The sequence below is a fragment of the Elephas maximus genome, chromosome 3, assembly GCF_024166365.1.
Source record: "Elephas maximus indicus isolate mEleMax1 chromosome 3, mEleMax1 primary haplotype, whole genome shotgun sequence".
Lineage (NCBI taxonomy): Eukaryota > Metazoa > Chordata > Mammalia > Proboscidea > Elephantidae > Elephas > Elephas maximus.
Window position 1 is genome coordinate 207,403,202 of NC_064821.1, and position 20,549 is coordinate 207,423,750.

At 40.2% G+C, this 20,549-nt stretch overlaps 1 pseudogene; it reads left to right on the forward strand.

Moving 5' to 3' along the window:
• The first annotated feature begins 680 nt into the window (after positions 1 to 680).
• LOC126071534 (flavin-containing monooxygenase 5-like) lies at positions 681 to 15,961 on the forward strand (annotated as a pseudogene).
• Positions 15,962 to 20,549: the final 4,588 nt, after the last annotated feature.

A 20,549-nucleotide genomic window follows, 5' to 3' on the forward strand; every position in this document is an offset into this window, starting at 1 on the left:
TGGTTCGAATCTACCAGGTGCTCCTGGAAACCCTAGGGGGCAGTTCCATTCTGTCCTATAGGGTCCCTATGAGTCGGAATTGACTGTTTCGCAATGGGTTTGGTTTTGCTTTATGAAGGCAGCTAGGCCACTTTTCTAAGAGTCTAATGGGTTATACTCATTACTTCATAAAATGCTGTATTGGGGTTTCCTTTTTTCCCTACTTTAAACTCTATCAAGGGACAAAAGTAGGAATTCCCTGGCCTAAAATAAACTGGGCAAAAGTACCAAATTTGAGTATTTCAACAAGAAGATAGTAGTAGTGGATGAGATTAAAAGTCAGTTTGGGCAAATCTGTATATGGAGAGATTTTTCAGGGTGTGTGTGTGTGTGTGTGTGTGTTTATCAAATTGAAGGGAGTTATCACAAAAGAAATGTAAAAATCAAGTCACATAGCCAAGAAAATTTTAGGAGTCAAAACCTTTATTTAAAATGATTTACTTTGTACTTGAAAATGAGAGAGCATTTTGAGGTGGGATTTTCTGTCACTCTGAGAGCCGTTGAATGGCATAACAACTTTGAGTAGACTGCTGCTTAACTGGCAATTTTAGAGAAAAAAATAATAATAATCCTTCCCTATAAAAAATTTACATGCCAATGAAATCTGGTTTTATAATTTAAATTTCCTGAAACAAGAGACCATGCCAGGAAAAAGAATTGCCGTGACTGGTGCTGGGGTCAGTGGATTAGGTGCCATTAAGAGCTGTCTGGAGGAGGGACTAGAGCCGACCTGTTTTGAAGGAAGCCATGACATTGGGGGACTGTGGAGATACGAGGTAAGTTTAAAGAGTATTACGCTTCTCTTTGTATGATGACTCCCCCCCGCCACCATATCTGGGAAATAGAAATACAAAGATTACAGCACTAATTAATCCTTTCATTACAGCACAATAGTAATTATTTTTATTGCTGCCTATGCCTGTATGTTGAATCCCAGTCTCTCTTTTTCCCCAAGGATAGTGTTCAAGCAGTCCTTCTTCCTTTCAGAGTCCAGCTTCTTGAAAAGGGAATGTATACTTGCTCTCTGCATGTTCTCACACCTCCTTTCACATCTGGCCTTTGCTACATGATGGATTTCCTCAGCAAACCCCCCGCCAAAAGTCAAATCAAATGGACTTGTTGTCCTAAAATTTGTTACTTTTTCAAGAGGAACTTCTTTTTAAAACACTTTTCTATCTTCTGCAATTTCACCGGTTTCTTCTCTGCTTTTCCTTCTCAGTCTTTTTCTACTTGGTATCTAAATGTGGTTGTTTTAGGCTTTATCTTTAGTCTTTTTAACTTTTCAAGTTTCTTATGGCCCCTTGGCTTCAGCTGCCTCATTATCATGATTCTCAGATCTTTATCTCCAGGCTAACAATATATCTGTATCAGAGCAAGTAGCACTAACTGTCCCACAAACAAACCCTGAAATCTCAAAGGCTTAGCCCAATCAATAACTGTTTCTGGCCTGCATCATGGGCAGATGTGAGTTTGATGGCCCTTCTCTAACTTATACCTCTGGACCATGGGGCCTCCAAGGGTGCCATGCAGGGGAAAAGACTGTTGGTGGAAACAGAGCAACTCTTAACTGCCTAGGTTTAGCCTAGAGGTGATGGTGGATCCCTGCTTTTGCTAATCTCTGGGGTGCTTCACCAAACATCTCTTAGGGTTTTCAGGTCTTTCGTTTTCTGTGTCACCAATTCCCTGCATTACCTTCCCTGTTTCAATTACTGAGAGTGGTTTCTGTGTTCCTGGTGGGACCATGACCGATACAGGTGTGTTTTCAGGAATGCTTCAGCCTGCCAGCCTGATTTCAGGTGCTCCCACAGAACTCTGAGCATACAACCACTATTGCTCCTATCACACGCACACAGTTGCTGATTTCCCGTGTAGAGTTTTTATAACATTTGATATGCATTACTTGGTCCTTACAACAGCCCCATAAATAGATAAGCACTTGTATGCACATAAAAAAATAAATTCAGAGAAATGACTTATTTCAGGTCCTTGTCCAAGACATGTAATGATGGATCTCAAGCACCACATCAAAATCCCCCAAATACTGCATCATGTCATTTGATTTTATTAAAGCTCATATTTTAAGCTTTCATTTATAATTACTGCTCATCATATTTGTAAAGACTGTCTTTATTAAAAGGAATATTTTTTGTGTATGAATGCATCATTACGGTAGGTTTTATTAATAATCAGTGCTCCTTATTTGAAGAAGGAAATGCATACTTTGATCTGTTCTTAATCCTGATATGATTTTGCAGAAATTAGATTCTATATTTCCTGGCTCCAAGTTCAGAATATTCACAGCACACATTACCGATTCTTTACCTCACCAGTATTATACCCAAGATGCAGAAAACATTATTAAAACCCCCAAAATTGTGTTTTATATGTATATATATTAAAGTGATGAATAATCAGTTCTCCCAAAAGAAAACAACGTATTTTAATTAAAACCAAAAAACCAAGCCCTTTGTCATCGAGTCAAGTCTGACTCACAGCAACCATATAGGAGAGAGTAGAACTGCCCCATAAGCTTTGCAAAGAGCGGCTAGTGGATGCAAACTGCTGACCTTTTGGTAAGCAGCCAAGCTCTTAATCACTAAGCTATCAGGTCTCCATATTTTAACTAGTGGTGTGCCTTTCCTTACCCTTAAATTACTTAAGCATCCAGTTTTAATTTTTTAAAAAATCAAGTATGGCTGCTAATGCACATGACAGGTATATTGTATATATTTTTAAAAAACATTTGCTGTCCGGTAGATTCTGACTCATAGTGACCCTATAGGACAGAGTAGAACTGCCCCATAGATTTTCCAAGGAGCGCCCGGTAGATTCGAATGCTGACCTTTTGGTTAGCAGCCATAGCTCTTAACCACTATGACACCAGGGCTTCTGTATATTGTATGGACTCCTATGAGGATAATAATGTATTTCATAGGATTGTGAAAGTTTTCTTTATAAACCATAAAGTACTAAAAAGTGCTTAAATACTATATAATACATTTCTGTCTGTATATGCATAGATAAATATGTAGAGAGAGATATTGAAAGAAACTGGGAGACTGAGACTAGAAGGGACTATATAAAAATATTTAAAGTAATTATTAAGATTGAATAGTCTCTGTAATTTTCTATAAAATTATGATAACTATGTGCCGCTTTTGTAATAAGAAAAAATACAATAAAAAAATAGAAAGTTAATCTTATGCTCGTTATCCTTTTCCATCAATCACCACAAGCAGGACTTCCTGACTATCCCTCACCCAGGAGGCCCCAGTCCCCCTCAGTCTAGGGCTCTGACTCCCATCCAGCTCTGTGGGCAGAGGCAATCCATACCTCCCTCAGTTATTTTCACCCCCTGGTGTTCTATATGGGAGTTCCTGGGTGGTACAAATTGTTAACACACTCCACTGCTAACCAAAAGGTTGGAGGTTTGAGTCCCTCCACACGTACCTCAAAAGAAAGCCCTAGATCTCTATTTCCAAAAAATCAGCCATTGAAAACCCTACAGAGCACAGTTCTACTCTGACACACATGGGGTCGCCATGAGTCAGAATCGACTCAAAGGCAACTGGTTTAACTGGTTTGGCGTTCTATTTACATTTTCCTCTTCATGTTCTTCTGTGTGTTCCCGAACAAAATTATTTGCTCTTTTCCACTACTTACCACAAGATAGCGTATCTCTTAGTAAAGGCAATGCGAAATTGACCTTACTTTCTTTGAAAGAACTTAACCAAATGCTTCACAATTTGACATATAGAGAGATTTCTTTTTTAACTGTTACTCTTTTATTATAAAAGCCTTTTTTACTTGATAGAAGACTGAAGATGGCAGGCCAAGTATCTATAAGTCTGCCACCAGCAACACTTGCAAGGAAATGACTGCCTATAGTGATTTCCCCTTTCCTGATCATCATCCCAACTACGGGCACAATTTCAAAATCTTGGAATACCTCAGGATGTACACCAAACACTTTCACCTTATGAAATACATCCAGTTTCTGGTAAGTGGGGCAGATAATGTTCAGCATATGTGGAACCCTTTGGGTAGAGATGAGGCCAGACCAAAGCAAATTGTGGTAAGTTGTCTCCTCAGTCTTGGAGGTGACCACACCACCGCAGGGTTCGCTTTACATACATCTCCAGTGAGGGCAGCTTCTGTCCTCCCTTCCTTCAGGAAAAAAGTATGGTGGACTGGCTAAAACATCAGACTGAACATCGAGTGTTGGCTCACAGCAAACTAAATTCAAAACCACAGTTGGAGCGAACCAAACTATGCCTCTACTTCAAAAGGTCCCAGTAGGGAAAGGCAATTATAAAGAAATTTTTTCCTGAAAGCTTACGTATGGAAATTTGCTTAGGGAGAGTAGCTACAACTGACTTTATTCATTGAGAACAAGAATCCTGGGAAAGGAGGGAAATTGGGAGCAGTTCTCATGAGTCTGGGTTTGTCTCATCCCCAGTCAAAGGTGCACAGTGTGAGGAAGCACTCTGACTTCCCCTCCACGGGACAGTGGGATGTTGTGGTAGAGGCTGGAGGGAAGCAGAAATCCTATGTCTTTGATGGGATCATGGTGTGCTCTGGCCTTTATGCTGATCCAGTCTTACCACTCCAGAGCTTTCCAGGTATGTCATACAGATCTCTAAAGCCATGATTTTGTAAGGTTTTGTCCTTGTTGCTGTTGTTGTTTTTGAAGAAAGTTTATAACTCTGAAAGGCACTATAGATTCAAAATAAATGTACCTTTTTCTGATTATACAGCAATGCATGTTTTTTGAAAGACCACTCAAATAATATATAATGTTACAAATTGAAAATAAAAATTACTAATATGTCATCACCACTACTTTGGGTTATTTTGAGAGAAAAGTTTTATGTTGTACCACAATTTGAAGCCAAATGTGGGAATTGTTTGGTGTTTGATAATAGTCTAGAGTAAATAGTTAGGTCACAGCTACAGAAAATATTTTAAGATTTTGCTTTATTTATAAATGTGTGAGTATGCATATAGCACTTTGAATACAAATGGCTATGGGTTGTGTCACCACACATATCAGAACAGACTGTCAATACTATTATTTACCATTTGGAACCTTAAATACCCTGCATTCAAGGAACAGGTAAGGAATGATTTACCAGCATGAGGTCTACCCGTTTATCTCTAGAAACAGGATATATACTCAGTCTTCTTAGAGAAGGCTGAAGCCTAGGCTCTTCTGGGATTTTCAGGAGATATTGACCTACTTGGCATGAGTACCTCTGCTTCTCACTGTTAGAGAAGATAGAGAAGGTAATAACTACTCAAAAGAATTTTTTTTTTAATTTACTTAGTAGAGATTTAAACATTTCTGTGTTCATTCAACATTCATTCAAGAAATGATTCTTCAAGACTGATTGTGTGCCAGAAATTTAGCAAAGATCAAAACAGACAAAAGGTATGCCCTCAGAGAGTTTACTTGGTAGTCGTTGGAGACAGACACATAGGAGAAGTATGTGGGAGGTGACAGCTGTTGAAGAGAAAAATTAAGCAGGGAAGAAGGTTGAGGCTTTAGAGGTAAGGGATTATGTTGCAATGTTAGATCAGGTCGCTATGAGTCAGAATTGGCTTGATGGCAACGGGTTTGACTTTTGCAGGGGGTGGGGGTGATTTATTAGATCAGTTGGCTTCAATAAGAAAGGGAAATTTGAGTAATCCTGTGGGGATGAAGGAACAGGGCAAGGACTGAACCACAATCAGGACCAAGTGGGGTTGTCCAGTATCACAAGAAGAGCAGAGAAAGCCCTTATGTGCATTCCAAAGATGAAATGCTACAGATTCAGCCAGTTTTGTGCCTTTGCCATGTGAGGCTTCTCTTTAAGTCAGAGCAAATGTATTTTAGTCAAAAACAGGAAGGCCCTACATCCTTTTAGCTTCAGATTCTGTGGGTGATGTTGGAGTCTTCGCCCCAGAGGGAGAGAAGGGTGGACAGTGGTAGCAGGAAGGGTGTACTGTGCCCAGGAGGAGATGGAAACAAGGTAAACAAGGATGAGGCTTGGGTCAGAAAGCAAGACAGAAGGAATCAGTCCAGTGCAGTAGCTGTAAATAACAGGGATGACAGGTCAGGAAGATGTACTACTTAATAAGCATGAGTTCCTCCTTGAAGACTTGGCAGGATATAGATAAGTGAAAAGGAGGCAAAAATGAGATATCTTAATTTCTTAGAAGCCTGGGCTTTGTTTGAGCATGGGCTTCACAATCTAAAACAAAACTGTAAGAAGATTCATTCTGTCTGTTGATGGCTGGCAGGCACAGTTCACAGAACTATCATCAGTAGACCAGTAAAGGAGATGTTTCAATAGGATTACCTGGAGTTAGTCAAACTGTGCAGTTGAGGGCACAGTCCTCTAGACTGCCTAGTCTGTCCAATACTTCTGACACCACTACAAGAGTTTCCCAAAACCACCCTCACTTCAGACCAACTGGCTACCAATTTGGGGAACCCCACAACCTCCCTCAGGTTTGATAATTTTCTAGAAGAACTTACAAAATTCACTGAAAGCTATTATACTAATGGCTTTTTACAGGTAAAGGATACAGGTCAAAATTAGCCAAAGGAAGAAATGCATAGGGTAAGAAATGCATACAAAGGGTCCAAATACAGAGGTTCCAGTCAGCTGGTCATCCTTTCCCAGTGGAGTCATGGCTGGTGTTACCTTCTCCCAGCCATGATGTGTAACAATGCATGCAGAGTATTGCCAACAAAGAAAGCTCACCTGAGCCTTCGGTATCCAGAGTTTTATTGGGGCTCAATCGTATACTGCGTGCTGGCTGACCTTTAGTCTCCAGCCCCTCTCACATGTCAAGCTAATACCTTTAGCTTCCACTTCCTCCAGAGGCTGCAACTTATATAGCATATCCCAGCCCCCATCATAAATGCCATTGTTAGACTGCCTGGTGGCCAAAGCCCCCAGGTAAATATACTCATCAGGTAGGACATTCCAGGTGCCTAGAGATCACCTTTCAGTACCTGAGGACAAAAGCCAGACCTCTGTTTGAGTAAGGCTTGAGCAATTCTATTCTTACCCACAGGGATCGAGAAATTCAAAGGTCAATATATGCACAGTTGGGAATACAAGATACTAGCTATATAGAATTTTCTTGACTACTTGTGCTCCACTTTCCTTATATATAAAATTGGAATTACATTAGTATCAACTCAGAGAGTTGTTTTGAGCAATAAATAGGAAGATATATGTATAGCTTATACCAGTGCATGGCACAAGTAAATGGTCAACAATTTTGTGTCATGTTATGATATTATTTACTGACATCTAGTTTCTAGCTTGAATGACTGAGTAGAGAGTATATCATACTTACAAAAGTAAGGAATTCAGAAGCCAAGCAGCCTTTGAGGGTAAGAGGAAGATGGTTGATGATTTTCATTTTAGAAAACTGTGTCTGGGACACTTGTGGGGTACCTCAACAGAGACATATAGCAGACATTAGGAGATATCATTCTGAAACTTGAAGTAGACATGACGCTTAGAGTGATTTCAGTGCCTCAGCCCGGGGCACACATATCAGAATCTCAGTGGTAGAGGGTGTGATTGTGAGGGTTGGGAGAAGGGAGGCTGGTGAAGCTTAAACAGACACCTCTGATGTTCTCCTTTTTACACGCCCACAGTCTTCTCCCCACCTCCTCACTCTGACTGAGGCCCTAAATCAGAAGCCAAAGGATCTCAAATGTTAAAGGGAAAGCTGAAGAAGAATAGTCATTAAAACCACTAGGAAGGAAATAGGATAATTAGTAGTAAGGAGGGGGAAATAGGAAGGAGAAAATTTCAAGATTGGAATGATCAACAGTGTCAAGTATGTTAAGTTAACAAATGTTACCTGAGCCCCTAGGGTAGCTATGAGTCGGAATTGACTCAACAGCAACAGGTGAAGTGTGTGAGTTAAAAGAATTAATCCATCAACTGCCATGCCCCAAAACTAAAAAAGGAAAAAAAAAAAATCTAAGATTCATCAGGAAGTTTACTGAAAACAAATCAGGAAACATTACCCATCTTTTGTACAAAACCATTATTTGCATCTAAAGAGCGGTCTATTTCAGACACTAAATGTCAAGAAGCACATACCAAAACCCAAAACTATTGCTATCAAGTCAATTCCAACTCATAGTATCCCTATAGGACAGAGTAGAACTTCCCCATAGGGTTTCCAAGGAGTGGCTGGTGGATTCAAACTGCTGACCTTTTGGTTAGCAGCAGAGCTCTTAACCACTGCACCACCAGGGCTCCATAATGGGACCAGAAAAAAAATCTCCTGAGAAAGACAATGAAAATGGTTAAGGTGGACTGGATGCCTGCAGATATAGAAGGTATGAGGAAAAGGTGAATATGGACTTCACCAATTCCTTAAATATAAACTAGTAGGAAACACTCACGAAGTTGAAAAGAATAACATATAGGAAAAATATAAAGATGTATATTACATAGTGTTATAGATTGAATTGTGTCCACTCAAAATTTGTGTTAAAGTCCTAACTGCTGCTACTTGTGAATCTGACCTTGTTTGGAATTTGGGTCTTTGAAGATCCTATCAGTTAAGTTAACGTGAGATCATACTAGAGTATGGTGGGTCCTAATTCAATATGAGTGGTGCCCTTATAAAAGAGGAGAAGAAACCCACAGAGACAAAGAGAAGCCTGCCGTGTGAAGACAGGTAAACATGGAGTTAGCCTGCAATTGCAAGCCAAGGAATACCTGGAGCTACCAGAAGCTGAGACAGAAAAACAATTTTCCCTAGATACTTTGCAGAGAGCATAGCCCTGCTGACACCCTCAATTTGGAATCCTAGCATCGAAACCTATAAGACAATAAATTTTCATTCTTACAAGCCAACCAGTTTGTAGTACTTTGTTATGGTAGTCCTAAGAAATTAGTGTATGAGTCGGAATTGACTCGACAGTAACGGGTTTCTTTTCTTTCGTAAAAAATATATACATATATATATATGGTTCTTTCATTAAGTATTACTTAGCCCAACTGCTTTCCAAAAAGACTATATTAATTTTCCTGGACTTCAGTTTTTACAAATATGGTGTTAATAGATGAAATTTTGTTTGGAAACATTAGGGAAGTTAGAAGAAAAAAAGTATTTTTCCTTTAATGAATATATAGTCTATACAAAAAACCAAAACCAAACCCACTGCCATCTACATAGGATAAAAAAATATAAATTTATTTTGGATTAAAATCATCTTGAAAATAATCATGAATGATAAACTCATTTTGTCTTCAATGGGAAAAGGATAGTTTAATTTATGTACCCATATATATCGGGTTCACAACACAGCAGAAAATTATGTACTCCCACAAAATGTGTTTTTTGTACACTATGAGTCAGAATTCACTGGACAGCAACACATGTGTTTTTTTGTTTCTTTGGTTTGGTTTCGGGGGGGTTTCCATGAGTGCTAGTACGATGGGCAGTTTGAATCAAAGCTGCTGGCAAAGTAGAAAGAGCACTGGACCTGCCATCACCAGACCTGTCTTCACAAATCTCTGATGCTTACTTGCCACGTGACCATGGGATAGTCACAGTTTTCCTCTTTTTTCTTTTTATGCTGGTAAAATGCAGTCTTTATCTGCTTATCTCTTGTGAGGTCTAAATGGATAAATACATAAAATTGTCTGTCTAGTTCAGCCTAGTATAAAACCAAAAACCAAACCTGTTGTTGTCAAGTTGATTCCGACTCATAGCCACCCTATAAGACAGAATAGAACTGCCCCATAGAGTTTCCGAGGAGCACCTGGTAGATTCAAACTGCCAACCTTTTGGTTAGCAGCTGTAGCACTTAACCAGTGTGCCCCCAGAGTTTCCCAGCCTAGTATAGATAAACAAATTCAATGAGTATTTTTCGAGTTCCTACTATGGTCAAGCAGGGTTTTGGGTTATGGAGGTAGAGTAGAGAATATGCCAGATAGAGTCTCAGCTCTCACTGGGGCTCCTTCGAGTAGAGGAGAAGCAAACAAATCAGGATACAAAGCAATGGCAGGAGTAATAGGTGCTATGAAGAAAAATTAAGCAGCTTGGGGGAAAGAGAGGAACAGGGAGGCCCTTTTTTAGATGGGATAGTCAGGCGAGGCTTATCTGATGAGCAAGCATTTGAGTAGGGAGCTGGAGGAAGCAAGAGGTGAGTGCTTCAGATATCTGAAAGGACAACATTCCTGGCAGAGGAAACACCAAGGTCAAAGGCAGGAATGAGCATGGTTTGTTCAAGGAGAACAAGGAGTCCAGTGTAGCTAGAGTGCAGGGAGAAGAGGAAAGTGGTAGGAAATGAACTCAGGGAGGTTGGCAGAGACCAGATTACATGGGGTTTGTAGGACTAGGGCATGGTAATGGTTTTAGATTTTATTTTAGTGAAATAGAAAGCCATGGGGGAAAGAATATCTTTACACTCTAAAAGGATTACTTGGCTGCTGAGTGGAAAAGAAATTATATGGAGCTAAAAGTGGGAGCAGGGAGACCAGTTAGGAGTCTATCAATGCAATCCGGATGAGACATAACTGTGTTAAAATTATATAATAAATGTTGGTAAAATTTATAAGAACAGCATATTGGTTCTTACACTTTAAAGCATGGATTCCCAAAATAAAAAGGGAAATCAGAATATGATACAAATTTCCTGTTCTAATATGAACACCTTGACAATAACTTTTTTAAAAAGCTCTACAAAGGAAATTGTTTTACAGGAGCCCAGAATCAATGTACCACAGGTATAAGGTTATAAATCACATTTCAAAATCTTCTCTTTGCATATAGCGAGACCTTAATAAACATTATTAACTGACTAATGTTAATGTGTACACACAAGCTCTAAAAATTCAGTAATTCATTCAGAAAACCATTGAGTAAAAGAAATTAAAACATTCAAACAAAAAAAAAAAAGTGTGGTTCTTTCATTAAGCATTACTAGCTCATCTCCTTTCCAAAAAGACTATGGTGAAACCTACGAGGGCCAGAACCTACGTAAGGCAGAAACCTGTCAGAGAAGACAAACTCAAATATTTTCCACTAGAGAATGATAGAAAAGTGGTGATTGCAATTTGTCAAAGCCAGAAAACCTGCAAGACCAGGAAAAACAAGGCAGTCCCATTGAGTTACAGCTCTCACAGGTTTCACTGTATTTGAGTTTTTCTTTTCAGACAGGTTTCTGCCTCATACAAGCTCTGGCTTTCACAGGTTTTACTGTACATTAATTTCCCTGAACTTCAACTTTTATTCTTCAGATTTCTCAGCCATCAAGCTACTTCCAGTGATGATCTTCCCAACCACATAATTTCTGGAAGAGTTTTGATGAAACCAAATGTGTGAGAGTTCACTGAGACGTCAGCCATTTTTGAAGATGGCACAGAAGAGGACATTGATGCTATCATCTTTGCCACAGGATATAATTTTTCTTTCTCTTTTTTGGGAAACAATTCAAAAGTTCTAGACAGCCATCGCTCCATGTTTAAACTCATCTTCCCTCCTCAGCTGGAGAAGCCAACGCTAGTTTTCATCGGCATCCTCCAGCCAGTGGGAGCCACCATTCCCACATCAGAACTCCAGAGCCGATCGATGGGCTGTGCACGTATTCAAGGGTATGTGCTGAACAGGTGATGTGACTTCAGAGTCATTGCAAAGGTCTTCTGCTGCGAAACATCTCTGCAGTTAACCTTTACAATATCTGCGATTCTACCATTTGAGATACATTCAGTGTTTGATAGCTATCTAATCTTTAAGATTCCTGTAGGAAAATTAAAATAGGAAGCTACTACCTTAAGCTATCATTGGATAACATTTTATTGGCAAAGAGTTCACTAGATCACTGTGGAGATATACATATAGTGTAGGAAATGGGGGCAATAGAAGAAAGGAGATACCAACCTAAAGTATAGGTAAGAAATAACAGTTGTTCTACATCCCAATGCTGCCAAAATGAGCCAAAATCAAAGGGAGCTTTTTTATTATTATTATTATTTTGCCTATTTCTCAAGTCTTTTATTCAAAATATAAAGAAGACAAACAGGTGAGTTATGGCAGAGTCACAGAGTAACAGGAATAGCACCACAGCACACTTGTAAGAGCAAGGACTTTATAATCAGATAAATGCAAGATTAAAACCCAGCTCCACCATGTACTGACTGCATAATCTTGTGTGTTGCTTGACCACCACAAGCCTCAATTTCCTCATTTATAAATATGAGGATACTTATATCCACTTTGCAAGGCAATAAGAATTAACAATTAAGCATTTTGACTTTTGTAGGCATTCAATAAATAATGATTAAATGAATGAGGATTAGCCATTCTTGTTGTAATTCTTTACTATCATCATTAATTCTAAGAGGGAGAATAAATTGGTGACGGCAGATTCAAAACCTACCTTTACAAAATGATGCCTATCACATTTTAATAATTCTGCCCATTTATTTCCTTCTCCCTTTAAAAAGCTTCCCTTATTTCCTTGGAACAGTCCATGTTTCTGAAAATATGGGATGTCCCACTTTGGTGAGTGGCTAGCAAGCAGCCATCTAAGATGCATCAATTGGTTTCCACCTACTTGGAGCAAAGGAGAATGAAGAACACCAAAGATGCAAGAAAAATATGAGCCCAAGAGACAGAAAGGGCCACATAAGCCAGAGGCTCCATCAGCCTGAGACTGGAAGAACTGGATGGTGCCTAGCTACCACCAATGACTGCTTTGACGGGGAACACAACAGAGAATCCCTGATGGAGCAAGAGAAAAGTGGGATGCAGACCTCAAATTCTAGTAAAAAGACCAGACTTAACCAACCATCTGACTGAGACTAGGGGGAACTCAGAGGTCATGGCCCCAGACTCTCTGTTAGCCCAAAACTAAAACCATTCTCAAAGCCAACTCTTCAGACAAAGATTAGACTGGACTATAAGACATAAAATGATACTGGTGAGGAGTGTGTTTCTCAGCTCAAGTAGACACATGAGACTTTGTGGGCAGCTCCTGTCTGAGGTGAGATGAGAAGGCAGAGGGGGACAGGAGCTGGTTGAATGGACACGGGGAATACAGGATGGAGAGAAGGAGTGTGTTGTCTCATTATAGGGAGAGGAACTAGGGTCCCACAACAATGTGTGTATAAGTTTTTGTATGGGAAACTGACTCATGAATTGTAAACTTTCACTTAAAGCACAATTAAAAAAAGAAAAGTAGGATGTCACCATAGGAATGAAGGAGAGTTGGGCAATATCTTCCATGAGTTAAGATACAAATTTAGTAACAAATCTCTGTCCAATGAAGACGATGAGGAGACATTGAGTGTCATTAGTACTTGCAGTTATATATTTTTAAACTAATTTATAATATAAATGCACAAATGTAGCTAACTGTTTAAAGGAGAGCCAGAGTGAATACTCTGGCAATGGGACTATTAAAATAATGGGTAATGGGACCATCCAGTCAACTCTGACTCACAGTGACCTCATATGTGTCAGAGTAGAACTGTGCTCCGTGGAGTTTTCACTGGCTGATTTTTTCAGAAGTAGACCACCAGACCCTTCTTCCAAGGTGCCTCTGTTGTATGCCAGCCTCCATCCTTTCAATTAGCAGCTGAATGTGTTAATCATTTGTACTGCCCAGGGACTCCCAAATGGAACTATAAACACCTTAATTTATGTACTGTCAGTTGGGTGTGACTCCCTTTAGTCAGTACTTCTAGGGCTTGGGTTCTGCTTATCAAGAATGTGGAGTCCCCAGACACATGACAAGGACATGTTTTTGTGTCTGTCAGACATGTGCACCTGATAAAACAATGAGGACAGAGGATTCCAGAGCGACCCCTGGGTCCACCTCCTCTGCTCCTGTGTTACCTCCCTGGTGATATTCTCTACCACACTGAGTCTCAGGATATCCATTTCTTCCTGAAACCACATCTTCTCAATAAGAAAACCATATTCATGTTTGTAATTTTTTTTTCTAGGATTAAACAAATTACCTTCAGTGAGTGACATGGTGGCTGACATAACAAAGAAGAGAAAAAAATTTGAAAAAGAGTAAGAAACTTATTTCTTGGCTTAAGTCAATTGAAAGTGTTTAGGTGGAGCTGTTTACATAACAAGTATTCTTTGTATCTTCCTCTTCACAAAATCTGGGCCTCTTTGCCTAGATGAGATCTCAAATGATCAACTTTTTTGTTTCCTCTCAACTTAGCATAATATCCTGTAAGAAATGTTTATGGGGTGGAATGGATACAGAATGGTCCACCATAGAAACATCAAAACTCTTGTTGAAAGCTCATGAAAAACTAGATACAGCCTACGATTATAAACTATGTCATCTGATAGCCTTAGAGATGTGAGGCATATGAAAATGAAAGGTGAAATGGATTGTTTCATTCTTTCAAAGAGCTGGAAAGATAAATACATGTGAGAAATGAGTTGGCAGATCACTACAGAATCTGATTAAAATTTTGACATGAGGTCAGGAAGCTTGTAGATTGTGCCAGAACTTCATAATGAAAAAGTATTCTCAAACATGGGGGTTAGGAATGTAATTTACTTCTAATCAACAAATATCTACTGAGAATTCACAATGTGAATGTTACAGCATGTATCCGAAGGTCAAAGACTTTACATCCTAAGAACAGTCAGTTATTGAGTAACTTTGGTTTAAAAAGGTGGGCCAGGAATTGCATCTCAGGAATATTTAAAATCAAATGAATTTCACACATAACAAAAGCTGAAAAGTAGAATATGTTCTCACAGTGGCCTGTGAAATTCACATATCATAGTTCCCATCACGGACTTTCCAAATTGAGATTACATTCTAAATGAGAACAAAATGCAGGGCAAAAAATAGAAAGGTCTCAGTTACAGAATTTAGGAAAAGAAGGCTATCATTAATAAGACAAAGGTCTTCTTAAACCCTCCTATTACTATCCAAAACCCTTGGCAGAATTCAAGGGGGGAATACACAAGCATGAGTATTTCGTTAGAAGCCACCGAGTCCAGGGTAACTGAAAACATGAAAAGTAATTTTCTCTCTGTTTTGGAGAAACCATCAACGGCTTGTTTTTGTTAGGTGCCATCTAGCCGATTTTGGATCATAGAAACCCCTTATGACAGAATAGAACTGCCCCATAGGGTTTTCTAGGCTGTACCATGGAGCCTCTGGGTGGGATCCAACCAACAACCTGGTGGTTAGCAGCTGAGTGCTTGACTGTTGCGCCACCAGAGTTCCTTTATCAATGGCTTGTTGCTGTGTTGTTAGTTGCCACTGAGCCAATTCCGACTCATAGCTACCCCATGTGTGCAGACTAGGATTGCTCTGTGGAGTTTTCGAGGCTGTGACCTTTCAGAAGCAGATCACCAGGCCTATCTTCCAAGGTGCTTCTGAGTGGGTTCAAACCACCAGCCTTTCGGCTAGTAATCGAGCACTTAACTGTAATTCTTTTCTCCACAGATCATCCCCTCACACAAGGTCCACACAATGTTAGAGGCTGGGCATGTGTTTGGGAGGTTGGAGATCATCACCTGTCTTGAGCTTTCTGATTTGTCCTCTTCTGGTTTCAGCTTCCTGAATAATCCCCGGGACTCACGCAGAGTGCAGTACGTGGATTACATGGATGAACTTGCCTCTGAAATCAGAGTGAAACCCAACCTATTCTCATTGCTCCTGTGGGACCCAAAGCTGGCCATGGAGGTTTTCTTTGGCCCATGCACCCCATACCAGTACCACCTTCAGGGCCCAGGGAAGTGGGATGGGGCTCGGAAAGCCATCCTGACCCAGAAAGAGCGGTTCATCAAGCCCCTGAGGACTCGCATCCTCAGCTGTGGCCAGCCCCCCTTCTTTGTGCCACATTGGCTTAAAAGTGTCTGTGCAGCCCTTCTCTTCATTCTCACTTTAGTCATCATTAGAGGGTAATCTTTCTATGATCACTGTTATGTTACAGGCCAACAATGACACACACTACACACATGGCAACTATTTTCCCTGAATTCTGACTGGATTAGCCCAGTGAATTATCTAAGCATTCCAAAATTTCTCATGTATGAGTATCTTTGGCAAAAATCAGAGATTCCTGCAACAAAGATTTCAAATGGCATGGTTCATATAAAGTTTAGTTTTGAAGTTTCTATAATTTCACAGAGGTTCTCAGTTACATGACTAGGCCTTCCTTTTCAGTAAACACACAATTTGCCAGCTATTAGGTGTTTTTGCACCTAAAGCACAGGCTGGGAAAAAAGTTTCTCTTCAAATGGTCTAGACAAACTTTACAGTAACAAAAATGTCTTTATCAGAAACTCTTTCCAATAGGGCCACATCCTAAAGAATCACAGATATTGAGGTAACTGGTTATTTCAGATACTACTGAGGGATTTCTTTAGGGCATGGAGGGGAAGAAGGGGATAATAGAAGGCAGGAATAATATATAATTTTGTGTTCTATTAAAGCTATCAAAAGTACATGGAATAAGTGCTATAATAAACATACAGAAGTCTATAAAAACACGCAGAAGCAGAAATGGAGTGGGCATCAGGTATTTAGAACATTTACAGAGATTTTAATAATTAATTAATCAGTGTTGAAATATTCCTTTACTCTCTAATCAAATCACTCATATCATCAGACTATGTTTGAGCCTGGTTCTGATATTCTGTACAAAAGTTTATTTTCTTTTATCTGAACTATATTATTCATTCTTTTATTTACTAAAAAATCTGCTCTGCCAGACCTTGTGCTGGGCACCAGGAATAAACAGATGCATTGGCTGTCATCTGGTCTCGTGGTTTTAATGTCATTCATGCCCTAAAGGTGCCCACGTCCAATCTCCAGCCCCTCCCTCTCCCTAAAGCTTAGACTCCCATCACCAAATGCCTATTCAACATGTTTAGACTCAAACTAAACCAATCTCCCACAGGTTACCCCTCCTCCCGCTCTCCTATAGTTGTCATTTCTGTAAATGACAACTCCATGTTTTTTGGTCTCCAACCAAAAAGTTTCAAGTCTCCTTGATTCCTCCCTTTCATACCCTACGTGTAGTCTCTCAATTTTGTCACCTTCAGCATAGATCCAGGTTCTTGCCGATTTTCACCACCTCCACTGCTACACCTTAGTCCACGCCACCACCTTTTGCCGGTATTATTGTAGTAGCTGCTTAGCTGGACTTGTTGCTTCACCCTCATCTCTGTGTCTATTCTCATTACAAGGAGCCCTGGTGAAGCGCTAGGCTGCTGACCAAATGTTGGCGGCTCAAACCCACCATCTGCTCTGCAATAGAAAGATGTGGTGATCTTCTCCTGTAAAGATTAACCGACTCATAAAGATTACAGCCTAGAAAACCCCATGGGGCAGTTCTGTTCTGTCACATGGGATCACCATGAGTTGGAATCAACTCGATGGTACCTAACAACGACATTCTCAATATAACAGCCAAAATGATATTCTAAAAATGTAAGTCAGGTCATGACACCTTTCTGCCCCAAATCGCCTATAGCTTCCATATCGCTCAGAATAAAAGCCAAATCCTAACAACGGTCGACATGTCTCCTCATGGTCTGCTTTCTCTCTACTTCTCTGACTTCATCCATTATTACTCTTGCATGTTCATTCCCTAAACAAGCCCCGTCCACTCCCAGTTCAGAGCCTTTGCACTGCTGTGCCCTTGCCTGGAACATGCTTCCTCTTCCCCCTTCCCCCCAGACACACATAGATCACTCCTTCACTTCCTTTAGGTTTTTGATCAAATGCTACCTTCCAGTAAGGCCTTTTTTGACTACTCTGTATAACTAGGGAAACCCTAGCGGCATAGTGGTTAAGAACTATGGCTACTAACCAAAAGGTTGGCAGTTCAAATCTACCAGGCGCTCCTTGGAAACTCTATGGGGGCAGTTCTACTCTGTCCTATAGGGTCACTATTAGTCAGAATCGACTTGATGGCAACGGGTTTGGTTTTGGCATAACTAGTACTCTGTATGAGTTATTGTTGAGTCAACTCTGTCTCAAGGTGACCCCATGTGTGTCAGAGTAGAACTGTGATCCACAGGGTTCTCAATGGTTGCTTTTTTGAAAGTAGATCATCAGGCCTTTCTTCCAAGTAGCCTCTGGGTAGACTTGAACCTCCAATCCTTTGGTTAGCAGCCCAGTGCTTTAACTGTTTGTACTACCCAGGGACTCTTCTGTAAAAGATAAAAAAACAAAACAAAGCAAAAAAAAACCCAAACCTGTTGTCATTGGAGCCTCTTCTACTGCTTTTATACATCTCTAACTAGGGTCTTCAACCAAAAATGAAACCAGTTGCTCTCCAGTCGATTCCAACTCTAGGCGATCCCATATGTGTCAGAGTAGAACTGTGGTCTGTAGGGTCTTAAATCAGATCATCAGGTCTTTCTTCCAAGGTGCCCCTGGGGTGGGTTTGAACAGCCAATCTTCTGTTAGTAGCCCAGAGCTTAAACATTTGTGATACCTAAACGAAACCAAAAACCAAACCCATTGCCATCGAGTCCTTTCAGACTCATAGCTACCCTATGGGACAGAGTAGAACTGCCCCATAGGGTTTCCAAGGAGCAGCTGGTGTATTCTTAACCATTGTGCCACCAGGGCTCTCTGTATAAGCTGTTGTTGCTGTTGCTAGGTGCCCTCGGGTCGGTGTCGACTCACAGCAACGCTGTAGGGCAGAGTAGAACTGCCACATAGTGTTTCCAAAGAGCAGCTGGTAGATACGAACTGTCGACTTTTATGATTAGCAATTGAGGTCTTAACCACTACACCACCGCGGCTCCCCTTTATATAAGATTTAAAAAAAAAAAAAAAACTCCATCAAGTCGATTCTGATTCATAGTAACCCTATAGGACACAGTAGAAGTGCCCCATAGGGTTTCCAAGGAGCGGCTGGTGGAATCGAACTGCTGACTTTTCTGTTAGCAGCAGAGCTCAACCACTGAGCAGCCAGGGCTCCGAAACCCAAAACCGGTTGCGTGGAGTCAATCCCAACTCACAGCTAGCAACCACAGCACTTAACCACTATGCCACCAGGGTTTCCCGGGCTCCAAAAGCACCTCTCAAAATAGTCACTCCCTGTCCTTCTTATCCTGCTTTGTTTTTCTTCTTGTCATAGTACATATTAACTATTATTTCTTTAGTTTTTTTGTTTTCTGTTTTCATCTCCCTCTTCTAGAATACAAGGTCAATGTAGCAGGGACCTTCATTGTTACCTGTTAGAAAAATTTCTTGCACAAAGTAGGTCTTAAAAGTATTTGTCAAATAAAATGTGAATTAACTTACAACCTATATAAGAAACTTTATAGCTTAGCCAAGGAGTCGCTATTATCCCTGTGCTCAAAAAACTCACCATTTAATGAGAAAAAAAAAAAAAGGCACATAAACAGATAAATAACAATTCACCGTTTACACGTCTTTAACAAAAACATGAACACAACGCTGCTGTTGGAATACAAAGAACTCAGCTAAGGGGAGTAGAGGCGGAGAAAGTTGAGTCAGATCTTTAAAGATGTTTGGGAGTTTTTTCTGGAACAAGAGGAGGGCATCAACTCTGCAATGTGTGGGTGAGTGGAATAGCCCGAAATGCTAGAATGTTCTGGGATTGACTGTAGCTCAGAGTATGTGGGTGACAGAGGTGAGCCTGAAGACGCGATCTGGGCACAGAATTGGAGAACCTCTGCCCTCCACACCAATCTCACTCTGTTGGTTCACCGGAACCAGAACCACAGGCTCCAATGCCTCACCCTCCATTTCCCTGCATCCAGCCTCTTCTCCACACCACATCATCTCCCAAGCTGCCACTGGAGTTGACTTTCTAAGAATGGAATCTTGTCATATCTTCCTCCTGTGTAAAACTAAACTCGCTCTTTGTTGTCTGTGGAGTCAAGCTCAAACTCCTTAGCTTACATGCAGGTAGTCCCCAACTTACGACATATTTGAGTTACAATGAACTGCACTTACGGCCATCTGTTTTGTTTTGTTTGGTAGATCTTACATTAGTAATATGTGCTACATACAATGTTCCAACATGTAATTTGCTGATGTTGTCATTCTCAGATGTTCACTTGCAGATGTTCAAAGATTTGATTTATAAAGATTCTGATAATAAAGGCAAAAATAATGAAAAGTAAAGAAAAAAAAAAGAGGCATTCAACTTGCCTCAAAACCAGCTTATGACAGAATCGTCAGCATGTAACTGCTTCGTAAGTTGAGGACTACCTGTATAAAGTTTCTTTACATAAGTTGTAAGCAAAGTGCAATTTTCCATTTATTATCTTTTTTTCTCCCGCTTTACAAATCTAGAAAGGCAACATTGGAATTTAAATTTTAAAATGATGCATATTTCAATTGTCCCCGTAGGGAACCTCTGGCCAGACTTCTGAGGAGATGCCTCACTGCCACGCCCTTTCTTCTTCCTCATTCAGTTAGAAACATAATCACATAAGAGCAATTCCAAGGAAGTCTTTTTGTTTTGCTTTTGCTTTTTTAACACTTTTGGTCTGGCCTCTCA